At 42.3% G+C, this 20,991-nt stretch overlaps 1 protein-coding gene across 1 annotated transcript in view; it reads right to left on the bottom strand.

The window, feature by feature from the left end:
• ALG6 (ALG6 alpha-1,3-glucosyltransferase) overlaps positions 1 to 20,991 on the bottom strand; it is a 134,988-nt gene that overhangs the window by 43,827 nt on the left and 70,170 nt on the right. The window lies entirely within an intron of this gene.

Below are 20,991 nucleotides of genomic sequence, written 5' to 3'. Positions count from 1 at the left end.
AAATAATTTGGAACTCCGTGCGATTCTCAGGGCTCTTCAGTTTTGGCCTCTATTGAAGAGAGAACCATTCATTTGTTTTCAGACAGACAATATCACAACTGTGGCATAGGTCAATCATCAGGGTGGGACTCTCAGTCCTCAAGCTATGAAAGAAGTATCTTGGATACTTGTTTGGGTGGAATCCAGCTCCTGTCTAATTTCTGCGGTTCATATCCCAGGTATAGACAATTGGGAGGCGGATTATCTCAGTCGTCAGACTTACATCCGGGAGAGTGGTCTCTCCACCCAGATGTGTTTTCTCAAATTGTTCAGATGTGGGGTCTTCCAGAAATAGATCTGATGGCATCTCATCTAAACAAGAAACTTCCCAGGTACCTGTCCAGGTCCAGGGATCCTCAGACGTAAACAGTGGATGCGTTAACACTTCCTTGGTGTTATCAACCTGCTTATATTTTCCCGCCTCTAGTTCTTCTTCCAAGAGTGATCTCCAAAATCATCATGGAACAATTGTTTGTGTTGGGGGTTGCTCCAGCATGGCCTCACAGGTTTTGGTATGCAGATCTTGTTCGGATGTCCAGTTGCCAACCTTGGCCACTTCCATTAAGACTGGATCTTCTGTCTCATGGTCCGTTTTTCCATCAGGATCTCAAATCATTAAATTTAAAGTATGGAAATTGAACGCCTAGTGCTTAGTCATAGAGGTTTCTCTGATTCAGTGATTAATACTATGTTACAGGCTCGTAAATCTGTTTCTAGAAAGATTTATTATAGTGTTTGGAAGACTTACATTTCATGGTGTTCCTCTCATAAATTCTCTTGACATTCTTTTAGAATTCCTAGAATTTAACATAAAGGTTTGTCTGCAAGTTCCTTGAAAGGACAAATCTCTGCTCTTTCCATTTTATTCCACAGAAAAATTGCTAAACTTCCTGATATTCACTGTTTTGTACAAGCTTTGGTTCATATCAAGCCTGTCATTAAATCAATCTCTCCTCCTTGGAGTCTTAATTTGGTTTTGAAGGCTTTACAGGCTCCTCCATTTGAGCCTATGCATTCTTTGGACATTAAACTACTTTATTGGAAAGTAGATAAGAAGACAAGAGAGGCGCCAAACATAAAACAATATCGTCTGAACCATGGGCCAATAGCCCCCCCCTGTGTGCAGGATATACTCACAAAGGCTGCGGCACACGTACTGTGCCTGTTGAAGCGGATCGGGACTGTTCAGAGTTGCCCAACGGACACACAAAGAAGCCGGTACACGTGACCCCTGTAACCAATAGCAGGCCAATTCACCAATTCAGAGGTTACAGGGGTCACGTGTACCGGCTTCTTTGTGTGTCCGTCGGGCGACTCTGAACAGTCCCGATCCGCTTCAACAGGCACAGTACGTGTGCCGCAGCCTTTGTGAGTATATCCTGCACACAGGGGGGGGCTATTGGCCCATGGTTCAGACGATATTGTTTTATGTTTGGCGCCTCTCTTGTCTTCTTATCTACAGCCGGGTACTCCTTTGGATTACTGCTGAGAGTGCAGCCCCTAGTTTGTGAATTTCTTCGAGCAATCGATACCAGCTCTATCCAAGCACCAGCGCACCTCTGGGGATCTTTCGATCTTCTTTTTATTGGAAAGTGTTGTTCCTTTTGGCCATCTCTTCTGCTAGAAGAGTTTATGAATTATCTGCTCTCTCTTGTGAATCTCCTTTTCTGATTTTTCATCAGGATGAGGCAGTTTTGCGGACTTCATTTAAATTCTTACCCAAGGTTGTGAATTCTAACAACATTAATTGAGAAATTGTTGTCCCTTCTTTGTGCCCTAATCCTAAGACTTCTTTGGAGAGATCTTTACATTCTTTGGATGTGGTGAGAGCTCTGAAATATTATGTTGAAGCTACTAAAGATTTCAGGAAGACTTCTAGTCTATTTGTTATCTTTTCTGGTTCCAGGAAAAGTCAGAAGGCTTCTGCCATTTCTTTGGCATCATGGTTAAAGCTTCTGATTCATCAAGCTTATTTGGAGTCGGGTAAAGCCCCGCCTCAGAGAATTACAGCTCATTCTACTAGATTAGTTTCCACTTCTTGGTCTTTTAAGAATGAAGCTTCAGTTGATCAGATTTGCAAAGCAGCAACTTGGTCTTCTTTGCATACATTTACTAAATTCTACCATTTTTATGTATTTGCTTCTTCGGAAGCAGTTTTTGGTAGAAAAGTTCTTCAGGCAGCTGTTTCAGTTTGATTCTTCTGCTTATGATTTAAGTTTTTCCTTTTATTTATGAGAATAAATTTATATCTGGGTTGTGGATTATTTTTTTTCAGCAAAATAGCTGTTTTTATTTTGTCCCTCCCTCTTTAGTGACTCTTGTGTGGAGTTCCACTTCTTGGGTATTGCTATCCCATACGTCACTAGCTCATGGACTCTTGCCAATTACATGAAAGAAAACATAATTTATGTAAGAACTTACCTGATAAATTCATTTCTTTCATATTGGCAAGAGTCCATGAGGCCCACCCTTTTTATGGTGGTTATGATTTTTTTGTATAAAGCACAATTATTTCCAAATTCCTTTGTTGATGCTTTTTACTCCTTTCTTTATCACCCCACTACTTGGCTATTCATTAAACTGAATTGTGGGTGTGGTGAGGGGTGTATTTATAGGCATTTTGAGGTTTGGGAAACTTTGCCCCTCCTGGTAGGATTGTATATCCCATACGTCACTAGCCCATGGACTCTTGCCAATATGAAAGAAATGAATTTATCAGGCAAGTTCTTACATAAAACATAATTTATGCTTACCTGATAAATTTATTTCTCTTGTAGTGTATCCAGTCCACGGATCATCCATTACTTGTGGGATATTCTCCTTCCCAACAGGAAGTTGCAAGAGGATCACCCACAGCAGAGCTGCTATATAGCTCCTCCCCTCACTGCCATACCCAGTCATTCGACCGAAACAAGCCGAGAAAGGAGAAACCATAGGGTGCAGTGGTGACTGTAGTTTAATTAAAATTTAGACCTGCCTGAAAAGGACAGGGCGGGCCGTGGACTGGATACACTACAAGAGAAATAAATTTATCAGGTAAGCATAAATTATGTTTTCTCTTGTTAAGTGTATCCAGTCCACGGATCATCCATTACTTGTGGGATACCAATACCAAAGCTAAAGTACACGGATGATGGGAGGGACAAGGCATGAACTTAAACGGAAGGAACCACTGCCTGTAGAACCTTTCTCCCAAAAACAGCCTCCGAAGAAGCAAAAGTATCAAATTTGTAAAATTTGGAAAAAGTATGAAGCGAAGACCAAGTCGCAGCCTTGCAAATCTGTTCAACAGAGGCCTCATTTTTAAAGGCCCAGGTGGAAGCCACAGCTCTAGTAGAATGAGCTGTAATCCTTTCAGGAGGCTGCTGTCCAGCAGTCTCATAGGCTAAACGGTTTATACTCCGAAGCCAAAAAGAAAGAGAGGTTGCCGAGGCCTTTTGACCTCTCCTCTGTCCAGAGTAAACAACAAACAGGTTAGATGTTTGACGAAAATCTTTAGTAGCCTGTAAGTAAAACTTCAAGGCACGGACTACGTCTAGATTATGCAAAAGACGTTCCTTCTTTGAAGAAGGATTAGGACATAATGATGGAACAACAATCTCTTGATTGATATTCTTGTTAGAAACCACCTTAGGTAAAAACCCAGGTTTTGTACGCAGAACAACTTTATCTGAATGAAAGATCAGATAAGGAGAATCACAATGTAAGGCAGATAACTCAGAGACTCTTCGAGCCGAGGAAATAGCCATCAGAAAAAGAACTTTCCATGATAGAAGTTTGATATCAATAGAATGAAGGGGTTCAAACGGAACCCCTTGAAGAACTTTAAGAACCAAGTTTAAGCTCCATGGAGGAGCAACAGGTTTAAACACAGGCTGACAAAATGCCTGAACGTCTGGAACTTCTGCCAGACGCTTGTGTAAAAGGACAGAGCAGAAATCTGTCCCTTTAAAGAACTAGCTGATAATCCTTTGTCCAAACCCTCTTGGAGAAAGGACAATATCCTAGGAATCCTAACCCTACTCCATGAGTAATTCTTGGATTCACACCAATGAAGATATTTATGCCATATCTTGTGGTAAATTTTCCTGGTGACAGGCTTTCGTGCCTGTATTAAGGTATCAATTACTGACTCAGAGAAGCCACGCTTTGATAGGATCAAGCGTTCAATCTCCATGCAGTCAGTCTCAGAGAAAGTAGATTCGGATGATTGAAAGGACCTTGTATTAGAAGGTCTTGTCTCAGAGGCAGAGTCCATGGTGAAAAGGATGACATGTCCACTAGGTCTGCATACCAGGTCCTGAGTGGCCACGCAGGCACTATCAATATCACCAATGCTCTCTCCTGTTTGATTTTGGCAATCAGACGAGGGAGCAGAGGAAACGGTGGAAACACATAAGCCAGGTTGAAGAACTAAGGCGCTGCTAGAGCATCTATCAGTGCCGCTTCTGGGTCCCTGGACCTGGATCCGTAACAAGGAAGCTTGGCGTTCTGGCGAGACACCATGAGATCCAATTCTGGTTTGCCCCAATGGAGAACCAATTGAGCAAACACCTCCGGATGGAGTTCCCACTCCCCCGGATGAAAAGTCTGACGACTTAGAAAATCCGCCTCCCAGTTCTCTACACCTGGGATATGGATCGCTGACAGGTGGCAAGAGTGAGTCTCTGCCCAGCGAATTATCTTGGAGACTTCTGACATCGCTAGGGAACTCCTGGTTCCCTCTTGATGGTTGATGTAAGCCACAGTCGTGATGTTGTCCGACTGAAATCTGATGAACCTCAGTGTTGCTAACTGAGGCCAAGCTAGAAGAGCATTGAATATTGCTCTTAACTCCAGAATATTTATTGGCAGGAGTTTCTCCTCCTGAGTCCATGAACCCTGAGCCTTCAGGGAGTTCCAGACTGCACCCCAACCTAGAAGGCTAGCATCTGTTGTTACAATTTTCCAATCTGGTCTGCGAAAGGTCATACCCTTGGACAGATGGACCCGAGATAACCACTAGACAAGAGAATCTCTGGTTTCCTGATCCAGATTTAGTAGAGGGGACAAATCTGTGTAATCCCCATTCCACTGACTGAGCATGCATAATTGCAGCGGTCTGAGATGCAGGCGCGCAAATGGCACCATGTCCATCGCCGCTACCATTAAGCCGATTACTTCCATGCACTGAGCCACCGTGGGGCGCGGAATGGAGTGAAGAACACGGCAAGCATTTAGAAGTTTTGATAACCTGGACTCCGTCAGGTAAATTTTCATTTCTATAGAATCTATTAGAGTCCCTAGGAAGGAAACCCTTGTGAGAGGAGCTAGAGAACTCTTTTCTTCGTTCACTTTCCACCCATGCGACCTCAGGAATGCCAGAACTATCTCTGTATGAGATTTGGCAATTTGAAAGCTTGACGCCTGTATCAAGATGTCGTCCAGGTAAGGAGCCACCGCTATGCCTCGCGGTCTTAGGATTGCCAGAAGTGAGCCCAGAACCTTTGTAAAAATTCTTGGGGCTGTAGCCAACCCGAATGGAAGAGCTACAAATTGGTAATGCCTGTCTAGAAAGGCAAACCTCAGGAACCAATGATGATTCTTGTGAATCGGAATGTGAAGGTAGGCATCCTTTAAGTCCACTGTGGTCATGTACTGACCCTCTTGGATCATGGGTAAAATGGTTCGAATAGTTTCCATCTTGAATGACGGAACTCTGAGGAATTTGTTTAGGATCTTTAGATCCAAAATTGGTCTGAAGGTTCCCTCTTTTTTGGGAACCACAAACAGATTTGAATAAAACCCCTGTCCTTGTTCCGTCCGCGGAACTGGATGGATCACTCCCATTACAAGGAGGTCTTGTACACAGCTTAGGAATGCCTCTCTCTTTATCTGGTTCGCAGATAATCTTGAAAGGTGAAATCTCCCTTGTGGAGGAGAAGCTTTGAAGTCCAGAAGATATCCCTGAGATATGATCTCCAACACCCAGGGATCCTGAACATCTCTTGCCCACGGCTGGGCGAAGAGAGAGAGTCTGCCCCCTACTAGATCCGTTGTCGGATAGGGGGCCGCTCCTTCATGCTGTCTTAGAGGCAGCAGCAGGCTTTCTGGCCTGCTTGCCCTTGTTCCAGGACTGGTTAGGTTTCCAGGCCTGCTTGGTTTGAGCAAAAGTTCCCTCTTGTTTTGAAGCAGAGGAAGTTGATGCTGCACCTGCCATGAAATTTCGAAAGGCACGAAAATTAGACTGTTTGGCCCTTGATTTGGCCCTGTCCTGAGGAAGGGTATGACCCTTACCTCCAGTAATGTCAGCAATAATTTCTTTCAAACCAGGCCCAAATAAGGTCTGCCCCTTGAAAGGAATGTTGAGTAATTTAGACTTTGAAGTCACATCAGCTGACCAGGATTTGAGCCATAGCGCCCTACGCGCCTGGATGGCGAATCCGGAATTCTTAGCCGTTAGTTTAGTCAAATGAACAATGGCATCAGAAACAAATGAGTTAGCTAGCTTAAGTGTTCTAAGCTTGTCAATAATTTCAGTCAATGGAGCTGTATGGATGGCCTCTTCCAGGGCCTCAAACCAGAACGCCGCCGCAGCAGTGACAGGCGCAATGCATGCAAGGGGCTGTAAAATAAAACCTTGTTGAATAAACATTTTCTTAAGGTAACCCTCTAATTTTTTATCCATTGGATCTGAAAAAGCACAACTGTCCTCAACCGGGATAGTGGTACGCTTTGCTAAAATAGAAACTGCTCTCTCCACCTTAGGGACTGTCTGCCATAAGTCCCGTGTAGTGGCATCTATTGGAAACATTTTTCTAAATATAGGAGGTGGGGAAAAGGGCACACCGGGTCTATCCCACTCCTTACTAATAATTTCTGTAAGCCTTTTAGGTATTGCAAAAACATCAGTACTCACCGGCACTGCATAGTATTTATCCAGTCTACACAATTTCTCTGGCACTGCAATTGTGTCACAGTCATTTAGAGCAGCTAATACCTCCCCAAGCAATACACAGAGTTTCTCAAGCTTAAATTTAAAATTAGAAATCTCTGAATCAGGTCTCCCCGATTCAGAGACGTCATCCACAGACTGAAGCTCTCCGTCCTCAGGTTCTGCATATTGTGACGCAGTATCAGACATGGCTCTTACAGCATCTACGCGCTCTGTATCTCCTCTAACCCCAGAGCTATCGCGCTTGCCTCTCAATTCAGGCAATCTGGATAATACCTCTGACAGGGTATTATTCATGATTGCAGCCATGTCCTGCAAAGTAATCGCTATGGGCGTCCCTGATGTACTTGGCGCCATATTAGCGTGCGTCCCTTGAGCGGGAGGCGAAGGGTCCGACACATGGGGAGAGTTAGTCGGCATAACTTCCCCCTCGACAGACCCCTCTGGTTACAATTCTTTATCTATAAAAGACTGATCTTTACTGTTTAAGGTGAAATCAATACATTTAGTACACATTCTCCTATGGGGCTCCACCATGGCTTTTAAACATAATGAACAAGTAGTGTTGTTTGTACAGACTAGCAATGAGACTAGCAAGCTTGGAAAACACTTTAAACCAAGTTAACAAGCAATATAAAAAACGTTACTGTGCCTTTAAGAGAAACAAATTTTGACAAAATTTGAAATAACAGTGAAAAAAGGCAGTTACACTAATGACATTTTTACAGTGTATGTAACAAGTTAGCAGAGCATTGCACCCACTTGCAAATGGATGTTTAACCCCTTAATACCAAAAACGGAATAATAAATGACAAAAACGTTTTTAAACACAGTCACAACAACTGTCACAGGTCTACTGTGGTTGTTACCCTCCTCAAACACGACTTTTGAAGCCTTTCGAGCCCTTCAGAGATGTCCTGTATCATGCAGAAGGAAGCTGAGTGTCTCAGTCTGTAATTCTAGCTGCGCAGGAAAGCGCTAAAATAGGCCCCTCCCACTAATATTACAACAGTGGAAAGCCTCAGGAAACTGTTTCTAGGCAAAAATCAAGCCAGCCATGTGGAAAAAAACTAGGCCCCAATAAGTTTTGTCACCAAACATATATAAAAACGATTAACATGCCAGCAAACGTTTTATATTACATTTTTATAAGAGTATGCATCTCTGTTAATAAGCCTGATACCAGTCGCTATTAAATCACTGTATTTAGGCTTAACTTACATTAATCCGGTATCAGCAGCATTTTTCTAGCAAATTCCATCCCTAGAAATATGTTAACTGCACATACCTTATTGCAGGAAAACCTGCACGCCATTCCCCCTCTGAAGTTACCTCACTCCTCAGAATATGTGAGAACGGCAGTGGATCTTAGTTACTTCTGCTAAGATCATAGAAATCACAGGCAGATTCTTCTTCTAATGCTGCCTGAGATAAAACAGTACACTCCGGTACCATTTAAAAATAACAAACTTTTGATTGAAGTTAAAAAACTAACTATAATACACCACTCTCCTCTTACTACCTCCATCTTTGTTGAGAGTTGCAAGAGAATGACTGGGTATGGCAGTGAGGGGAGGAGCTATATAGCAGCTCTGATGTGGGTGATCCTCTTGCAACTTCCTGTTGGGAAGGAGAATATCCCACAAGTAATGGATGATCCGTGGACTGGATACACTTAACAAGAGAAATTATGTTTTTTCCCTTGTAAGGTAAAGCTAATAGCTTGTCTTTAGAAGAGAAATCGGCCGACCAAGATTCTAACAACAGAGCCCTGCGGGCTAGAACCGTGAAGCTAGACATCTTAGCTCCCAGACGAATAATCTGCATATTGGCATCACAGATAAAGGTATTGGCCAATTTGAGAGCTTTCATCCTATCTTGGATCTCCTCTACTGTAGTTTCCTGTGTAATAAGATCAGACAATGCATCGCACCAATAAGATGCAGCTCCTGCAACTGTAGCAATACTCGCTGCTGGTTGCCACTGTAACCCTTGATGGATATACATCACCAGAATTGTTATTGTTTAAAAAGATAGATAATCCCTTTATTACCCATTCCCCAGATTTGCATAACCAATAGAGCTATATTAATATATGTTTTACATCTGTGATTACCTTGTATCTAAGCCTCTGCAGACTGCCTCCTTATCTCAGTGCTTTTGACAGACATGCAGTTTAGCCTATTAGTGCAGACTCCTGAATAACTCCACGGGAGTGAGTACAATGTTATCTATATGACACACATGAACTAGTACTGTCTAACTGTGAAAAACTTTCAAAATGCTCTAAGCTAAGAGGCGGGTTTTAACGGTTTAGAAATCAGTTTGAGCCTAGCAAGGTTTAGCTTTTAAAAAATACCACCAAGGCAACAAAGCAAATGTAATGATAAAAGTCAATTGGAAAGTTGTTTAAAATGACATGCCCTATCTGAATCATGAAAGTTTAATTTTGACTAGACTGTCCCTTTAAGTAAGCCTCTAGCTTCTTGTCCATTGGGTCCTTAAAAGAGCAACTATCCTCTATAGCAGTGTTTTTCAACCAGTGTGCCGTGGCACACTAGTGTGCCGTGAGAGATACTCAGGTGTGCCGCGGCAGACTGACAACAGTGCGGGGGTGTCCCTCTTTCAAATTTTGAAATATTGGTAGGTATGTGACAGGCTCATCAGGCATCATTTACAACCATGACATTGACATACATTCACAGACAATCATCATGATTGTTTGTGAATGAATGTCAATATGTCATGTATAGTTTGTAGGAGGAATGGCATGACAGCACAGTACAGTGTGTATATATATATCCTGTATTAGGCTACAATGTGTGATTTTGTAAAATTTTGGGATGGTGGTGTGCCACAGGATTTTTTTAATGTAAAAATGTGTGCCACGTCAAAAAAAAGGTTGCAAATCACTGCTCTATAGGAATGGTAGTTCTCTTGGCAAGAGTGGAAATAGCCCCTTCTACTTTAGGAACAATGTGCCATGAGTCACAAATAGAGTCAGCAACAGGAGACATCTTCTTAAAAACAGGGGAAGGGGAAAAGGAACCCCTAGCTTATCCTATTCCTGAGCAATAATTGAATACATCTTCCTTGGGACAGCAAAAACCTCCTCAGAAGATGGGGGGGGGGGGATCATAGACTCTATCCAATTTAGAACAGTTTGTGGGGTTGACAGCAACCGAAGGTTCAGAGTCATCAAAAGTAGCTAGAACCTCCTTCAATAGTAACCGGAGGTGTTCAAGCTTAAAATATAAAATTAACCTCTTCAGATTCTGAAGCTTGGTCTGCTAAAGTGTCAGAGTCTGAGATCTCAGCTACATCTGAGCAAGATTGGCTAATGCAGTCCTAAAGTCAGAAACCTTAGTATCAGGCAAATGTTTAGATTTTCTCTTACGTTTACCCAATGCAGGGAAAGCTGACAAAGCCGCAGTTACTGCAGAAGAAACCTGAGCGGCAAAATCCCCAGGCAAATAAACACCCCCAGGTGGATGAGAGGACATAGAAGGCACAGTATGAGAAACAACTAAGGCTTGGGACATCCGAGGAGAAAGCTGAGGCATGTCACGCACAGCAGAATCCTGAGAGACACTTGGCTCAGAAGGGAGAATTTTTTCTTTGCATTTTAAAGTTTTTGCTAAACAGGATGAAGAAAACTGCAAAGGTAGGGCAATCTGGTTGTCTAAGCAAAGTAAACATATATCCATAGAGATAGATTGATCCTGATCTGGGTCCATAGTCTGGATAAAGGTCCCACAAGTAATGTACAAATATACGGCTAGATTACGAGTCTTGCGTTAGCCTTAAAAAGCAGCGTTGAGAGGTCCCAATGCTGCTTTTTTCCTACTGCTGGTATTACGAGTCTTGCAGGTAGAGGTGTACCAATCACTTTTTTGGTCAGACTCGAAAATACCGCAAATCCACTTACATCAATTGCGTATCCTATATTTTCAATGGGACTTGCATAACGCCGGTATTACAAGTCTTCCAAAAAGTGAGCGGTATACCCTCTCCTGTCAAGACTGGTACCGCATTTAAAAGTCAGTAGTTAAGAGTTTTATGGGCTAACGCCGTAGCATAAAACTCTTAACTAAAGTGCTTAAAAGTACACCCATAAACTACCTATTAACCCCTAAACCGAGCCCCCCCCCCCCCACATCGCAAACACATAAAAAAAAAATTAACCCCTAATCTGCCGAACCGGACATCGCCGCCACTATAATAAAAATATCAACCCCTAAACCGCCGCACTCCGGCATCGCAAACACTAGTTAAATATTATTAACTCATAATCTGTCTGCCCTAACATTGCCGTCACCTACCTACATTTATTAACCCCTAATCTGCCGCCCGCAACGTCGCTGCCACTATATTAAATGTATTAACCCCTAAACCTAAGTCTAACCCTAACCCCCCTAACTGAAATTTTAATAAATCTAAATAAAATTATTATCATTAACTAAATTATTCCTATTTAAAACTAAATACTTACCTATAAAATAAACCCTAAGATAGCTACAATATAACTAATAATTACATTGTAGCTAGTTTAGGGTTTATTTTTATTTTACAGGCAACTGTGTATTTATTTTAACTAGATACAATAGTTATTAACTATTTAATAACTACCTAGCTAAAATAAAGACAAATTTACCTGTAAAATAAAATCTAACCTATGTTACAATTACACCTAACACTACACTATAATTAAATTAATTCCCTAAACTAACTACAATTAAATACAAATAAATACAATTATCTAAAGTATGAAACCCCCCCACTAAATTACAGAAAATAATTACAAGTTTTTTAAACTATTACACCTAATCTAATCCCCCTAATAAAATAAAAAAGCCCCCCAAAATAATAAAAAGCCCTACCCTATACTAAATTACAAATAGCAAATAGTCTTTTGCGGGGAATTGCCCCAAAGTAATCAGCTTTTACCTGTAAAAAAAAGTACAATACCCCCCCACATTAAAACCCACCACCCACACACCCAACCCTACTCTAAAACCCACCCAATACCCCCTTAATAAAACCTAACACTAACCCCTTGAAGATCACCCTACCTTGAGAAGTCTTCACCCAGCCGGGCCGAAGTCCTCAACGAAGCCGGGCGAAGTGGTCCTCCAGACGGGCAGAAGTCTTTATCGAAGCCGGCCAGAAGAGGTCCTCCAGACGGGCTGAAGTCTTCATCCAGGTGGCATCTTCTATCTTCATCCATCCGGCGCGGAGCGGGTCCATCTTCAAGACATCCGACACGGATCATCCTCTTCCAACGACATCCGACGACTGAATGACGGTTCTTTTAAATGACCTCATCCGCGCTGGATGGATGAAGATAGAAGATGCCGCCTGGATGAAGACTTCTGCCCGTCTGGAGGACCTCTTCTGGACGGCTTGGATGAAGACTTCTGCCCGTCTGGAGGACCACTTCGCCCGGCTTCGTTAAGGGCTTCAGCCCGGCTGGGTGAAAACTTCTCAAGGTAGGGTGATCTTCAAGGGGTTAGTGTTAGGTTTTATTAAGGGGGTATTGGGTGGGTTTTTGAGTAGGGTTGGGTGTGTGGGAGGTGGGTTTTAATGTTGGGGGGGGTATGGTACTTTTTTTACAGGTAAAAGAGCTGATTACTTTGGGGCAATGCCCCCCAAAAGGCCCTTTTAAGGGCTATTTGTAATTTAGTATAGGGTAGGGCTTTTTATAACTTTGGGGGGCTTTTTTTATTTTATTAGGGGGATTAGATTAGGTGTAATTAGTTTAAAAAACCTGTAATTATTTTATTATTTTCTGTAATTTAGTGGGGGGGGGGGGGGTTCGTACTTTAGATAATTGTATTTAATTGTAGTTAGTTTAGGGAATTAATTTAATTATAGTGTAGTGTTAGGTGTAATTGAAACATAGGTTAGGTTTTATTTTACAGGTAAATTTGTCTTTATTTTAACTAGGTAGTTATTAAATAGTTTATAACTATTTAATAACTATTCTACCTAGTTAAAATAAATTCAAAGTTGCCTGTAAAATAAAAATAAATCCTAAGCTAGCTACAATGTAACTATTAGTTATATTGTAGCTATCTTGGGGTTTATTTTATAGGTAAGTATTTAGTTTTAAATAGGACGAATTTAGTTAATTGTAGTTATTTTATTTAGATTTATTTAAATTATATTTAAGATAGGGGGTGTTAGGGTTAGACTTAGGATTTAGGAATTAATAACTTTAATATAGTGGCGGCGACGTTGGGGGCCGCAGATTAAGGGTTAATAAGTGTAGGTAGGTTGCGGCGACATTGGGGGTGGCAGATTAGGGGTTAATAAATATAATGTAGGTGTTGGCGATGTTGGTGTCAGCAGATTAGGGGTTCATACATATAATGTAGGTGGCGGCAATGTCCAGAGCAGCAGATTAGGGGTTAATAATATAATGTAGGTGTAGGCGATGTCGGGGACGGCAGATTAGGGGTTAATAAGTGTAAGATTAGGGGTGTTTAGACTCGGGGTTCATGTTAGGGTGTTGGGAAATACATTTTATGTCTACACCTCATAGGAATCAATGGGGCTGCGTTAGGAGCTTTACACTGCTTTTTTGCAGGTGTTAGGGTTTTTTTAAGCCGGCTCTCCCCCATTGATTCCTATGGGGAAATCGTGCACGAGCACGTTTAGCCAGCTCACCGCTACCATAAGCAGCACTGGTATTGAGGTGAGATGTGGAGAAAAATTTTGCTCTCCGCTCACTTTTCATGCGGCTAACGCCGGGTTTGTAAAAACCGGTAATACCAGTGTTGTTTGTAGGTGAGCGGTGAGGGAAAACTGCTCATTAGCACTGCACAGCATTACCGACTTAACTCGTAATCTAGGCGATAGAATTTTAATGCAAAAATAAAAACTTTAATCTTTCAGAAAAGTATTAAATTTGAATTAGTAAATATGAAATACTACAATCTATTTTAAGTTTAACTTTAAAAAAACTGCCTCAGATGCCTGAAGCTTCTACCGGACAGAAAAAAAATGTCCCACTAGTGAGAAAAAACTCTCTAGAAGTGATTTCCTTCTCTGGGGATCCGGTCAGCTGATTAACAGAAGCCGATTTCGAAAATGTCCAAACAGAGTTAAAGACGGCTGTACTAACTCTATAAGCATTCCCCTCCGTAAAGGTGGAAGTGCGGTCTCAGAAAATAAACTTGCGACACATAAATTTACACTGCTCTATAAAGAGTGTGAGAAACTGCAGTTTAAAAAATGTCTAAGGTATGAAGACCGTTAAACTGAATATATGTTAATCCGGTAACCCAATAATGTCAAATAAAAAACACAATTTATGCTTACCTGATAAATTTCTTTCTTTTGCGATGTACCAAGTCCACAGATTCATCCTTACTTGTGGGATATTAACCTTCCCAACAGGAAGTGGCAAAGAGAGCACCCACGGCAGAGCTGTCTATATAGCTCCCCCCTTAACTCCACCCCCCAGTCATTCGACCAAAGGCCAAGGAAGAAAAAGGAGAAACTATAAGGTGCAGAGGTGACTGAAGTTTTCAATAAAAAAATACTATCTGTCTTGAATAGACAGGGCGGGCCGTGGACTCGGTACATCGCAAAAGAAAGAAATTTATCAGGTAAGCATAAATTTTGTTTTCTTTTGCAAGAGTCCACGGATTCACCCTTACTTGTGGGATACCAATACCAAAGCTTTAGGACACTGATGAAGGGAGGGACAAGACAGGAACCTAAACGGAAGGAACCACTGCTTGCAAAACCTTTCTCCCAAAAATAGCCTCCGAAGAAGCAAAAGTATCAAATTTGTAAAATTTGGAAAAGGTATGAAGCGAAGACCAAGTCGCAGCCTTACAAATCTGTTCAACAGAAGCATCATTTTTAAAAGCCCATGTGGAAGCTACCGCTCTAGTAGAGTGAGCTGTAATCCTTTCAGGAGGCTGCTGTCCAGCAGTCTCTTAAGCCAAACGGATGATGCTTTTCAGCCAAAAGGAAAGAGAGGTAGCCGTAGACTTTTGACCCCTACGCTTTCCAGAATAAACAACAAACAAAGAAGATGTTTGACAAAAATCTTTGGTTGCCTGCAAATAAAACTTCAAAGCACAAACTACATCCAAGTTGTGCAACAGACGTTCCTTCTTAGAAGAAGGATTAGGACACAGAGAAGAAACAACAATTTCCTGATTGATATTCCTGTTAGTAACAACCTTAGGGAGGAACCCAGGTTTGGTACGCAAAACCACCTTAGCATGGAAAACAAGATAAGGCAAGTCACATTGTAATGCAGATAGTCCAGAAACTCTTCGAGCTGAAGAGATAGCAATTAGGAACAGAACTTTCCAAGATTGAACCCATGCATTCCATAGATATTAAGCTTCTAACGGAACTCCCTGAAGAACTTTAAGAACTAAATTTAGACTCCATGGCGGAGCAACAGGTTTAAACACAGGCTTAATTCTAGCTAAAGCCTGACAAAAAGCCAGAACGTCTGGGACATCTGCCAGACGCTTGTGCAACAGAATAGACAGAGTAGATATCTGTCCTTTTAGGGAACTAGCAGACAATCCTTTCTCCAATCCCTCTTGGAGAAAAGACAAAATCCTAGGAATCCTGATTTTACTCCATGAGTAGCCTTTGGATTCACACCAAAAAAGATATTTACGCCATATCTTATGATAGATTTTCCTGGTGACAGGCTTTCGAGCCTGAATCAAGGTATCTATGACCGACTCAGAGAAACCCCACTTTGATAAAATCAAGCGTTCAATCTCCAAGCAGTCAGTTGCAGAGAAATTAGATTTGGATGCTTGAATGGACCTTGAATCAAAAGGTCCCGTCTCAGTGGCAGAGTCCATGGTGGCAGAGATGACATGTCCACCAGGTCTGCATACCACGTCCTGCGTGGCACTATCAAAATCACAGAAGCTCTCTCCTGTTTGATTCTGGCAATCAGGCGCGGAAGGAGAGGGAAAGGTGGAAACACATAAGCCAGGTTGAACGACCAGGGTACTGCTAGAGCATCTATCAGTACTGCCTGAGGATCCCTTGACCTGGATCCGTAACGAGGAAGTTTGGCGTTCTGACGAGACGCCATCAGATCCAATTCTGGTGTGCCCCATAGCTGAACCAGTTGAGCAAACACCTCCGGATGGAGTTCCCACTCCCCCGGATGAAAAGTCTGACGACTTAAAAAATCTGCCTCTGAGTTCTCTACCGCTGGGATATAGATCGCTGACAGATGGCAAGAGTGAGCCTTTGCCCATCTAATTATTCTTGAAACTTCTATCATCGCTAAGGAACTCTTTGTTCCCCCCTGATGATTGATATAAGCTACATTCGTGATGTTGTCCGACTGAAATCTAATGAATCTAGCCGAAGCAATCTGAGTCCACGCCTGAAGAGCATTGAATATCGCTCTTAATTCCTGAATATTTATCGGTAGGAGGGCCTCCTCCTGAGTCCACAAACCCTGTGCTTTCAGGGAATTCCAGACTGCACCTCAGCCCAGTAGGCTGGCGTTTGTCGTCACTATAACCCACGCTGGCCTGCGGAAACACATTCCCCGGGACAGGTGATCCTGTGACAACCACCAAAGAAGAGTGTCTCTGGTCTCTTGATCCAGATTTATCTGAGGCGATAAATCTGCATGATCACCATTCCACTGTCTGAGCGTGAATAGTTGCAGTGGTCTGAGATGTAAACGAGCATATGGAACTACGTCCATTGCCGCTACCATTAGTCCGATTACCTCCATACACTGAGCCACTGATAGAGCTCGGCAGGTGGTCAAAATCTTTGATTTGCTGACCTCCGTCAGAAATATTTTCATGTCCACTGAGTCTATCAGAGTCCCTAGGAATTAAACTCTTGTGAGAGGGGAAAGAGAACTCTTTTTTTTAAGTTCACCTTCCACCCATGAAGATTCATGGTGCCGTGGCCAACCCAAAGGGAAGAGCCACAAACTGGTAATGCTTGTCCAGAAAGGCAAACCTGAGGAATTGGTGATGATATTTGTGGATAGGAATGTGTAGATACGCATCCTTTAAGTCCACGGTAATCATATATTGACCCTCCTGGATCATTGTTAAAATAGTCCGAATGGTCTCCATCTTGAAGGATGGGACTCTTAGGAATTGGTTTAGGATCTTGAGATCTAGAATTGGTCTGAAAGTTCCCTCTTTTTTGGGAACCACAAACAGATTGGAGTAGAACCCCTGCCCCTGTTCTGCTTTCGGAACTGGGCAGATCACTCCCATGGTAAAAAGGTCTTCTACACAGCGTAAGAACGCCTCTATTTTTGTCTGGTTTACAGACAATTGAGAAAGATGGAATCTCCCCCTTGGAGGAGAATCTTTGAAATCTAGAAGATACCCCTGGGTTACGATTTCTACAGCCCAGGAGTCCTGAACGTCTCTTGCCCAGGCCTGCGCAAAGAGAGAGAGTCTGCCCCCTACTAGATCCGGTCCCGGATCGGGGGCTACCCCTTCATGCTGTTTTGGTGGAAGCAGCAGGCTTCTTGGCCTGTTTACCCTTGTTCCAAGCCTGGTTAGGTCTCCAGACTGGCCTGGATTGAGCAAAGTTCCCCTCTTGCTTTGCAGCAGGGGAAGAGGAAGCGGGACCACCTTTGAAGTTTCGAAAGGAACGAAAATGATTTTGCTTGGTCCTTGTCTTATTTGGTTTATCCTGAGGGAGGGCATGACCCTTCCCTCCAGTGATATCTGAAACGATCTCTTTCAATTCAGGCCCGAATAGGGTCTTACCTTTGAAAGGGATGGTCAAAAGCTTAGATTTTGATGACACATCAGCAGACCAGGACTTAAGCCATAACGCTCTACGCGCTAAAATGCAAAACCTGAATTCTTTGCCGCTAATTTAGCCAGATGAAAAGAGGCGTCTGTAATGAAATAATTAGCTAGCTTAAGAGCCCTAATTCTATCCAGAATATCATCTAATGGGGTCTCCACCTGAAGAGCCTCTTCCAGAGCCTCAAACCAAAAGGCAGCTGCAGTGGTTACAGGAACAATGCACGCTATAGGCTGGAGAAGAAAACCCTGATGAACAAAAATTTTCTTTAGGAGACCCTCTAATTTTTTATCCATAGGATCTTTGAAAGCACAACTGTCCTCAATAGGTATAGTTGTACACTTAGCCAGAGTAGAAATAGCTCCCTCCACCTTAGGGACCGTCTGCCATGAGTCCCGCATGGTGTCAGATATGGGAAACATTTTCTTAAAAACAGGAGGGGGAGCAAAAGGAATACCTGGTCTATCCCACTCCTTAGTAACAATGTCCGAAATCCTCTTAGGGACCGAAAAAACATCAGTGTAAACAGGCACCTCTAAATATTTGTCCATTTTACACAATTTCTCTGGAACTACAATAGGGTCACAATCATCCAGAGTCGCTAAAACCTCCCTGAGCAATAAGCGGAGGTGTTCCAGCTTAAATTTAAATGCCGTCATATCTGAATCTGTCTGAGGGAACATCTTTCCTGAATCAGAAATCTCTCCCTCAGATAGCAAATCCCTCTCATCCCTACCTCTGAACATTGTGAGGGTATATCGGATACGGCTACTAAAGCGTCAGAAGGCTCAGCATTTGTTCTTAACCCAGAGCTACTGCGCTTCCCTTGCAACCCGGGCAGTTTAGATAAAACCTCTGTGAGGGTAGTATTCATAACTGAGGCCATATCTTGCAAGGTGAAAGAATTAGACGCACTAGAGGTACTTGGCGTCGCTTGTGTGGGCGTTACTGGTTGTGACACTTGGGGGGAACTAGATGGCAAAACCTGATTTCCTTCTCTCTGAGAATCATCCAGTGCCAAACTCTTATAAGTCAAAATATGCTGTTTGCAATTTATAGACATATCAGTACAAGTGGGACACATTCTTAGAGGGGGTTCTACAATGGCTTCTAAACAAATTGAGTAATGAGTTTCCTCAATGTCAGACATGTTGAACAGGCTAGTAATGAGACAAGCAAGCTTGGAAAACACTGTATTTAATGAAAAAAACACAATTTTCAAAAATGGTACTGTGCCTTTAAGAGAAAAAAAGGCATACACAAACTGCAAAACTGCTTAAAGTGACCTCAAATCTTCCGAAATTTTTGCAGTAGACTCACTAAGCTTTAATCAGATTGCACCACAAGTATTGAAGCAATTGACCCCCAAATATGAAAACCGGATTGACAAAGTGTCAAAGACCGGTAAAACCCCGACAGCACCTTGCCACAGCTCGGCTGTGGCGCTTACCTGCCCTTAGGGAACGATAATGTGGGGATAAATATTTGATTAGGCCCCAGAAGTGCACCAGGACCCTCCGGTGTTGTAGCTTGCTGCTTGTCTATGGAAAACAACTGCGCAACTGAGGCGCGAAAATAGGCCCCGCCAATCTCACTCGATGTTGCTAGGGCCTGCAGAAAAATTTACCATGCGTTTTTTCAGCCATGTGGGTTATAAAAACCCAAAAAAAGCCAAGTGTATCCCTCAATACAGTTGTCCCTTAAGAAATATAAACAGTACTCCCAGAACACACAAACGTTTGTCTTATATATCATTCAAACTGAGTGCCCATAATTTTAGCCCTTTATGCAAGCTAGTAATGCCCTTTTCTTATAAAACTAGGATTACTGCTTACCCTTCCCCTCATGGGGATACTGTCAGCCTTTCTGAATTATCACAATCTTTCCAGAAAAAATGACTGAACATACCTCATTGCTGTATAGCAAGAAACCGTTCCTCACACTGAAGTTTTCCTGTATTCCTCAGCTTATGTGGGTAAAGCAGTGGACCTTAGTTACAAATGCTAAGATCATCATCCTCCAGGCAGAAATCTTCATCTATCTCCTGCCTGAGAGTAAATAGTACAACACCGGTACCATTTAAAAATAACAAACTCTTGATTGAAGGCAAAATAAAACTAACAGTTTAACACCTCTTTCACTTTACCCTTCCTGCTTAGAGCCGGCAAAGAGAATGACTGGGGGGTGGAGTTAAGGGGGGAGCTATATAGACAGCTCTGCTGTGGGTGCTCTCTTTGCCACTTCCTGTTGGGAAGGATAATATCCCACAACTAAGGATGAATCTGTGGACTCGGTACATCTTGCAAAAGAAATGTAAGCTCCTAACCTAGAAGCGTAATTAAATGGGAGGTAACCAATAAAGAACTCCTTTACTGTTAACCCCTGAACTCCCCTGGCCAAGTGAAACTCTTCATATGAACTGACCTTACTCATACTAATAAAAATAGCAAAGTGCCAAGTCCTTAATATGACTCAACGAATAAGGAGTATTAAGACCCAAATGAAGGATCTGAAAAGAGGGTTAACCTCCTAAGTGCTGCTATCCTTCTGTACCTAGAAGACAAAAGTACTAACCTTAGATCCAATTGCATGATAGATGCCGATTCTTAGGTGTGGCTGGCGCTTCACTCCCTGTCATAGACCTGTAGGAAAAGAAAGAACAGAGTAACTAACTCTGGCTTTCTGCAAAGGATTAGCAAAGTGTTCAAAGTAAAGCAAAGTCTTCCTCACCACATTTTAAATGCTAAAAGCCACCACTACTCTTACTCAAGAGATTGACATGGACAGAGCTAGACCACAATCCTTGCTTGCAGGGAAAAGTACCCATAGAAGGATTCAAATCTTCAGACACCAACTTCGCACAACCTCCATTGGCAAAGGCAAAGAGAATGACTGGGGATTATGGGTAAGGCAATTACACTTAACAGCTTTGCTGGAGTGCTCTTTGCCTCCTCCTGCTGGTCAGGAGTTTAATATCCCACTAGTAATTGGAATGACGTCTTGGACTCTCCATGTCATAGGAAAGAAAGTATATTAATATAACAGTCTTGATTATGCAAAACTGGGGAATGGGTAATAAAGGGATTATCTTTTTAAACAATAACAATTTTCAAGAAGACTGTCCCTTTAACAAAAGACAGTTTCACAACACCCTGTAAGGCTCTCTCCGCCACTAATGTAAATGAGCATGAAATGGACACAATTGTTTGACAGTAAAACACTCC

Source organism: Bombina bombina, chromosome 10, assembly GCF_027579735.1.
Source record: "Bombina bombina isolate aBomBom1 chromosome 10, aBomBom1.pri, whole genome shotgun sequence".
NCBI classification, from domain to species: domain Eukaryota; kingdom Metazoa; phylum Chordata; class Amphibia; order Anura; family Bombinatoridae; genus Bombina; species Bombina bombina.
This window is presented reverse-complemented; position numbering and strand designations above follow the sequence as displayed.